The 9,431-nt window shown below is 41.3% G+C and overlaps 1 pseudogene across 1 annotated transcript; it reads right to left on the reverse strand.

Moving 5' to 3' along the window:
• On the reverse strand, window positions 3,482–4,117 carry LOC102188142 (annotated as a pseudogene). Its single transcript, XR_001296261.2, has one exon. The product of XR_001296261.2 is annotated as a protein mago nashi homolog pseudogene (transcript).

Genomic DNA, 9,431 nt, shown 5'->3' on the forward strand with positions numbered 1-9,431 from the left:
AGAGGACAGAGGAGACTCCAGTCCATGTATTTTACCATCCTCCCTCCAGAGGATCCTTCTCTCTGGATTCCATCTTGGCTGAGTGAACCACATGCTACCAGGAAGTCCCCTGAGGAAGTGATTGGCCAGAGACAATTCAGAAACTCATCCCATCACCGCAGAAGCCCAAGACTGTGAAGCCTGTGGCAGAGCAATCCTCCTGGGTTTCCTGACCTTCCTGCTCACCAGCCAGGTGCCCCTTCCCAATAAAGTCTCTTGCTTTGTCAGCTCAGACAATTCATTTCTGAGTGTTATTCAAGAGCCCAACCTCAGGCCCTAGAAGAGGTCCCATTCCTGCAACAACACTTCAAAGAATATAAAATTAGATCCCACCTCTGACTCTGTTCAAATATATCAAATATAAAACCCAGTTGGTTTCAAGATATAGATGTAAGCTAGCAAGATGATACCATCCATGCTGCTGTGTCCTTTTCTCAAAGCTGAGACCCAGCGAGGCACCTGAGTCAGCAAGGTCTACATCTGGGAGTCTCCACATGGCAGACCTGATTGGCTGAAAGTTGGATCAACCTCGGGCACCTCTGTTTTCTTGTGGATCTATCTCATCAAACAACATAATGAAGATGTTTTAGAGTACAAAAGAAGTGGGTTGGAATAAACTTTTGAAAGACTGGTATACTATGTTAAGAATATAGATTTTAAGAAATCAGTGCTGAAGGATGTACTCCTTATATCAACTTTAAGTTTCTAATCAAAATATTTATTCTTTAATGATCAGGGTGCTAGAACTAACTAATCCTAGTCTATCATTAAAAGTAAAAAAGGATCCAAATACGATTTTCTTCCAGAGAAGGAAGTAAAAATGAATCCTCTTGCCAGAGTTTCTTCTGACTCCATTTCCTTAAGCGTGAAAGATTATCATTTGAGTCACTGGTTTGTTGTTGTTGTTTTTAACAGATCAATCTTTTTTTTTTAATTTTTATTTATTTGTGTCAACTACAAATTGACACTTGTCGTGGGCACTTGCCATCTACCTCTATAAGAAGTAAATCCTGTTTTGCTGCAGCTGCTGACCTTGAACACTCTCTGAAAGGAGTTCAGGGTGGAGAGCAGAAATGAGGCACTCTGTGCTGGTGTAGGGGTGGGGAAACTACCAGGATAGGTCTTCAGATAGTTAGATATTATCAGGAGCCAAATCTTGCATCTTTCCATATCTAGAAAAGTACTTAAATCCTTCATGGTGATGACTGTTTCTCTTGACTAGCAAAAGCTTCATGAGACTAGTAGAAACATTCTGGAAAAATATGTGCTTGATTGCATGTATTCCCCTTTCAGCCAAAATCATATATATACTCACCTTTTCCTCCTGCCTCTTTGGAGCAGTTTCTCAGAGCTATCCGAGATGCTGTCTCCCGGGCTGCAATCCTCATTTTGCCCCCAATAAAAATTAACCTGCAACTCTGACATTGCGCATTTTTTCAGTCGACATTTGGCTGCACCTGGTCTTAGTTGCACCACTTGGGATCTCTGATCTTTGTTGTGGCATGTGGGGTCTTTAGTTGTATCCAAGAACTCTTAGTTGTGGCAGGTGGGATCTAGTTCCAAATCAGGGATCAAACCCAGGCCCCTTGCATTGGGAGCAAGGAGTCTTAGCCACTAGACCACCAGGGAAGTCCTTACCTTTGAAACAACAACAAAAAAAAATATTTTTAAAGGTAAGAAACAGATTGGGGAAAAAACTATGTGCAACACTATTACTATCTCTTGTGCCCTTATCAAATGACTGCCTCTTAGATCCAAGCATCTTTGCTCTTTGAAAACTGACCCTTTGCCAGCTGTCTTGTTAGTCTCTGCCAGTAGAAGGCGCTGGAGGGACACCATAAACTGGGAGCTGGAGGGACTTTTCCTTTTCCCAGCTTTGCGTTTTTCGTGGTAGCAACTCCCTGACTTTGTGTGTGTGATCTAGCGGCAGCCCATGCACCCTGACATATTTCTTTGTTACTGAAAGACTGTGGCATTTATGTTCTTTCTGCAGAGGTCTGAACCTGGGTCACAGGAGCCCCTCTTCAGTTTTTCAGTCCCTCCTACCTTCTTCCTCCCTCAGGGAGCAAGGGTGGGCAAACTTAAGCCTGCAGGTTAAATCCAGCCCTCTCTTGTATTTGCACATCCCTCCGTCTAAGGACGATTTTCACATTTGAACCCCAAAGTAGCAGAATGTTATCCCAAAGCAGTGGATCCTATTCTTCTCATTAAAGAACTTTATTAGCAAAGCTTGTACTCAGTTATTACAAAGATGGTGGAAATTTGTTTTCTGTGTTTTATAAGCAGCTACGTAATATCCTTGACTGTGCCTCTTCCTCCACAAAGCCTAAACTAAACTGAAACTTGCCTGTCCCTGCCTCAGTTTTTTTATACCTCTTTTAGTTGTGCTTAGTCACTCAGTTGTGTCCAACTCTTTGCGACCCCAGGGACTAACCCACCAGGCTCCTCTGTCCATGGGGATCTCCAGGCAAGAATACCGGAGTGGTTGCCATACCCTCTTCCAGGGGATCTTCTCAACCCAGGGATCGAATCCAGTGAAGATTCTTGTTAACCACCTCTTATTAGTTAAATATTCTTTATATCTAATTTTCTCTATTCAAATTAGTGGTACAGTTTGTCTCTTGATTTGGCCCTGAATGATATAACCCTAAAAGACAAATATCTTCTACCATTTTATTTTTAAAAAATATGTAAAAACCTAATAGGAACATAAACATTTATCCATTCACTTAGTGAAAAAAATACTGGATTCTTGTCATTGTTCTAGGCCTTAAGATAAAGCAGAGGATGAAATACAAGTGAAATACAACTAAGAAAAGTGAGAAGGAAGCTTCTGCTGATGTATAAAATAGAGCTCATTTCTGGGATGGGGTCATGATGAGCAGGTAGATCACCTGGAAGTGGATCCGGATGAACCTTTGAGAGTCTTGCAGGCTGTGGGAGCATCCATTTTTTGTTGTTTGGTGAGTGAAAGTCGTTCAGTCCCGTCCAACTCTGCGACCCCATGGACTATATCCATGGAATTCTCCAGGCCAGAATACTGGAGTGGGTAGCCTTTCCCTTCTCCAGGGGATATTCCCAATCCAGGGACCTTACCCAGATCTCCCTCATTGCAGGCAGATTCTTTACCAGCTGAGCCACAGGGGAAACTCAAGAATACTGGAGTGGGTAGCCTACCCCTTCTCCAGCAGATCTTCCTGACCCAGGAATGGAACCTGGGTCTCCTGCATTGTGGGTGGATTCTTTACCAACTGAGCTATCAGGGAAGTACATCTGGTATCCTTCGTTCCCAACTGCTTGAAACCAGTAGGCTTCCCACGTGGCACAGTGGTAAAGAATCCAACTGCCAATGCAGGAGACTCAAGAGATAAAGGTTTGAACCTTGGGTCAGGGAAATCCACTAGAGAAGGGAATGGCAACCCTCTCCAGTATTCTTTTTTTGTTGTTATGTATTTATTAAAGACAATCATTTATAGTTTATAAAAAAAATACTGCCCTGATATACACAAAAATGTCTAGATAATGGTAATTAAAAGCAGCACTCCCACCCCACCTTGTGTCCACACCAATGTTCCATCTAGATTGGCTTAATCTTGAAGTGTAATCCAATAAGACTGAAGACCAAACACTTCAGGTCCTGGACAAGATAATAAAATACTCATAAGCCTTCTGGATCCTTGGATTGATTGACATCAATAAGGGAACCAATTTTCGATGTTGTGAAAGAAATGTGTTCATCTCCAATGACAATTTCAAGCTCCTGCCGGCCCACTCGGTCAGGAGGAGGCCACAAAGCATCATCCTCTTTGGTAATTTCACTGTCATCAATTATTCTCTTCAGTTCCTCCATCACACTTTTAGGTACATAAGCCTCTTTTCTGATCATGACATCATTTTTGTAATTGCTGTTGTTGGCATATCTCAATTTCCCGTCGGGCCGGAACTCAAATTCCAGGAATTCGTGGCCGAATTTGCCTTTGTGCCCCACGTAGTAACGCAGGTAAAAGTCACTCTCCATGGCTCGCAAAACGGAGACCGAACTTTTAAGAGCAATCCGCACCGCCACTAAAGGCGCCCAACACTCCCTCTCCAGTATTCTTGCCTGGAGAATCCCATGGACAGAGGAGCCTGTCGGACCACAGTCCATAAGGTCACAAAGAGACAGGACTGAGCGCGCATGCACAGCACACACAAATGCCAGTACCCCGAACACTTCTCCCTACCCGAAACACAGACGATCATAGGCCCCTTGTGTCTACAGAACACGCCCCCTCCAGGAGGTTTCCGTTCCCTCCGAGAATGCCTGACTTAGCCTCCGAGTTCAGTTGAACAAGCAATTAAAGATCAAGTCCCTGATTTCCTTTGTCCCTGAAGACAACCTGATGAGACATGTAAGGTTGTTGTTGTTGTTTTTTTAATAAGTTGAATATGTTTTAACAGTTTTGTTGTGCTGTAATTGACATGTGCATATTTAAAGTGTACAATTTGATGTCTTTTATAATATTTAGTTACTTATTTGACTGCATCACATCTTAGTTGTGTCACTCGGGACCTTCCTCTGCAGCATATGGTCTCTCATGCTGTAGTGTGTAGGCTTAGCTGCATTGCTCCACAGCATGTGGGTTCTTCGTTCCCCGACCAGGGATCAAACACAGGTCTCCTGCATTGCAAGGCGGATTCTTTAACCAGTGGGCCACCAGGTAAATCCCCAAGGCTGGTACCTCAACCTCCACTAATCAGAGGAGGAAATCAAGACCTCATGGGGTGGAAGATCCTAGTATTGATTCCAACCTAGGTTCTCTGAGACCCGACCCAGTGCTCTTCCCACCCTTGCTTCCAAATGCTACCTTAAGGGATGCACGAATACAGCCTCAAACTACGTTAAGTGACACAGGGAGAAGGTGGTTCACTGTTGAGTTCTCGTCCTCTCTTTTTTCTCAGCAAGGAGAAAGGCTCTGTTCAGTGCTGATGTGTCTTTACACCCCTCTCCAGGACTGTTAACCTCCCCTGCGACTTCAGCTTTTGTTTGCATGGTATATGTAGCAGTTACCTTCCATTTATGGCCCTTGTTAGTAGAATTTTTTTTTAATAAATTTAAGAAATAGAGTGACAGATGTAGAAAACAATGTTATGGTTACCAGTGCAGAAAAGCAGGGGGGGATAAAGTGGGAGACTGGGATTGACACATACACACTACTGTATATCAGTTCAGTTCAGTCACTCAGTCGTGTCTGACTCTTTGCGACCCCATGAATCACAGCACGCCAGGCCTCCCTGTCCATCACCAACTCCCGAAGTTTACTTATAAATAGATACTAAAAAGAAACGACTGTACTGCACAGGGAACTCGTCCCAATACTTTGAAATGACCTATATGGAAAAAGAATCTAAAAAAGAGTGGCTATATGTATATGTATGGGCTTCCCAGTTAGCACTAGTAGTAAAGAATCCATCTGTCAATGCGGAGACACAAGAGATGTGGGTTCAGTCCCTGGGTCAGGAAGATCCCCTGGAGAAGGAAATGGAAACCCACTCCAGTATTCTTGCCTGGAGAAGCCCATGGACAATGGAGCCTGGTGGGCTACAGTCCATAGGGTCACAAAGAGTCGGACATGACTGAGTGAGGACACACACATGTATATGTATAACTGATACACTTTTCAGTATAGCAGAAACTAACACAACATTGTAAATCCACTATGTTCCAAGAAACATTTAAAAATTTAAAAACTTACTCAAGCTTTTCTTTTAAAAGTCAATTTAAAGAAAATGCAACCCTGGAAGACATAATTTGGAAAAATAAAAGTGAGAGGTGAGTAACAAATGGTTGGGAAACACCAGCCTAAACCACACCTTGTAGAGTTTACAGGCTGACATGTTGTGGTATGAGATAAGGTTGAGATTCAAATAAGGAATAACTGGCAATCTGGGAAGAATTTATGAATAGTATATCTAAAGCTGTGTCTGGAGGCTGGGAAAGGTTTTTCTTTTTTAAATATATTTTATTTATTTGGCGGCATCATATTTTAATTTTGGCATGTGGGATCTAGTTCTTTGACCAAGGATAGAACCCAGGTCCCCCGCATTGGGCGTGTGGAGTCTTAACCACTGGACCTCCAGGGAAGTCCCTGGGAAAAGATTTAGGCTGAATGGTGAGGGCTTTCTAGGAGGATCCGAGCTAGTTTTGCTTCATCAGGAGGCAATAATCACTGAGCTGTTTCAAACGTATTTCGCATCATCTCGAGCTCCTTAACTTGAAAGTTCTTGACTAGAAAGCTCTGGAGTCTACATCATCATCCCCCACGATGAAATCGAATGTCATTTCCAGCATACGCTTGAGAAAACTACTTGTTTGCTGAACGGAAGGCATGAGGGCAAGAAAGCTTTTCTAGATCAGCACAGCCTGCAGAGGCTGGAGAGTAAACTGGAAACGTGGCTCAGCTTTGATGATTCAGTCATTAATACCTTTGCCGCATTGACTACAGCACAGGAATGGCTTCAGTTCTAAAAGCTTTCACAAGCCAAAGCAGCTCAGTGGCCGAACTGGCACAAAGCCTCACACTAGACACCAATGTCCCTTATGAATATAGATGCAGAAATTCTTGACAAAATCTTAGCAAGCTAAACCCAGGCTTCTTGGGTGGCTCAGCAGTAAAGAATCTGCCTTCTAATGCAGACACAGGTTTGATCCTTGGGTCAGAAAGATCCCCTGGAGAAGGAAATGGCAACCCACTCCAGTATTCTTGCCTGGAGAATTCCACGGACAGAGGAGTCAGGCGGCCTATAGTCCATGGGGCTGCAAAAGACTAGGACATGACTTAGCGACTAAATAACAACAAACCCAACTACATATTAAAGAGATTACACATCATGACCAAGTGGTATTTATCCTGGAAATGCAGGGGTTCAACAAAAGAAAATTAATCTATGTAGTACACCACATTAATAGGACAAAGGGAAAAAGAGCCACATGATCATCTCAATGAAAACAGAAAAAGCATTTGACAAAATTCAATACCCTTTCATGGTAAGAACACTCAGAAAATAAGCAATAGATGGGAACTTCATCAACACGTATATGGCAAAACCATAGCCAACATTATACTCAATGGTAAAAGTCTTTCTCCTAAGATCAAAAATGAAACAAGGTTATCTGCTTTCACCCATTGCTATTCAATATTAAACTGGTAGTTTTACCAGCACAATTAGATAAGAAAAATAAATAAAAGACACCCAAATTGAAAAGGAAAACTATCTCTGTTCTCATTCGGCATGATCCTGTATGTAGAAAATCTCCAAGAATCCACACACAAAAAAACTATTCCAGCTAATAAACATTAAGCAAAGTTGTAGGGTACAAGATCAACACACAAAAATCATTGTTTCTATACACCAACAATGAGCAATCTAAAAAGGAAATGAAAATAATTCAACTTACAATAGCATCTAAAAAACTACAATACCAAAGAATAAATTTAACCAAAAAAGTGAAGTACTTGTACACTGAAATAAAAAATAAAATGCTAAAGGAAAATAAAGAAAACCTTAATAAATGAAAAAATATTCTGTGTTCATGGAATGGAAAATGTAATATTGTTTAAATGGCAATTCTACCCAAAGCAATCTACAAATTCAAGGCAAATCCCATTAAAATTTCAACATTTTTTTTTTTTTGGCAGAAAGGGAAAGGCTGATTCATGTGGAAATATAAGGGATCCCAAATATTTAAAAAGAACAGTGCTAGGCAACTCACATGTCTCCATTTTAAAACTTACTACACAACTACATGTATTGGGTTTTGTCGTTCAAAGAAAGGCCTGAGAGCCAGAAGGCCAATGGTGTAGATTTCAGTTCTAGTCCAAAGGCCTGAGAACCAGGAGTGCTAAGGGCAAGAAAACATCAATGTTCAGCACAGATGGACAAGCAGAAAGGGGGCAAATCCAACTTCCCTCCACCTTTTTGTTTTACTCAGCCTTTCAACACATTGGATGTTACTCACTCACACTAGGTTGGACCATCTACTTTACTCAGCCCACTAATTCACATGCTACTCTCTTCCAGAAACAATTTCACAGACACTCCCAGAAGTAACATTTAATCAGGTATCTGGGTATCTGTGGTCTGGTCAAGTTGACATAAAATTGGCCATTACGCTACAGTAATCAAAACGACGTGTTGCTGGCATGATGGTAGACATATACATCAATGCAACAAAACTGAGAGTCTAGAAATAATCCCATACCTTTGGTCAACTGATTTTCAACAAGCATACTAAGATTTTTCAATGGGGGAAGAACAGTCTTTTCAACAAATAACACCATAACAACTAGATATCCACTTGCAAAAATAATGAAGTTAGACCCCTACTTCACACTGTATATAAAAGTGAACTCAAAATGGATCAATAACTGAATTATAAGAACTAAAACTATAAAACTCTTAGAAGAAAATTTCAGGGTAAATCTTCATGATCTTGTATTCAGCAATTGATTCCAAATACAAGACCAAAAGAAAAATAGAAATATTGGACTTCATCAAAATTTGAAACTTTTGTGAAAAGACAACTAGCAGTATGGGAGGTAATAGTTGCAAATCATGTATCAGAGAAGAGTCTAGTATCTAGAATATATAAAGAGCTCTTAAAATTCCACAACAAAAAGAAAACCTAAAATTTTAAATGGGCAAAAGATTTGAATAGACATATAAATAAGAAATACAAATGGCCAAGAAGCATATGAAAAGATATCTAACATCATTAGTCATTAAGAAAATGCAAATCAAAACCACAATAAGACACTACCTCACAGCCACTAGAATGGATATATTAAAAAAAAAAAGAATAGAAAGTAACAGGTGTTTGTGAGGATGTGGGGAAACTGGAACCCTCATACATTGTTGGTAGAAATGTAAAATGGCATAGCTGCTATAAAAATAGCTGTAAAAACTCCTCAAAAAGTTAAATACAGAATTACTACATAACATAGCAATTACAATCCTAGGTATAGTGGTGGCGGTTTAGTCACTAGGTTGGTTTGACTCGTCCAATCCCATGGGCTATAGCCCACCAAGCTCCTCTGTCCATGGGATTTCCCTAGCAAGAATACTGAAGTGGGTTGCCATATTCTTCTCCATGGTATCTTCCTGACCCAGGGATCGAACCTGGGCCACCAGGGAAGCTTTGTTGATCAGCTGCTGACTTTCCATTTCAGTGTTATTTTAACAGGAATTACACGTGTGAGAAAGGTAGAGAGAGCATGATAATTTTCTCAGCTCTTCCGGACTCTGAAGGTCAAGGTCTGGATGTGCCCCTGGCCCAGCCCAGCGCCGCAGCTCACCTTTCTCAGCATCAGACTCTGTGTCACTGTTAGTTAGCTTTCTTTCACCCTCTCAAG

The sequence above is a fragment of the Capra hircus genome, chromosome 11 (genome assembly GCF_001704415.2).
Source record: "Capra hircus breed San Clemente chromosome 11, ASM170441v1, whole genome shotgun sequence".
In the NCBI taxonomy this organism is placed as follows: domain Eukaryota; kingdom Metazoa; phylum Chordata; class Mammalia; order Artiodactyla; family Bovidae; genus Capra; species Capra hircus.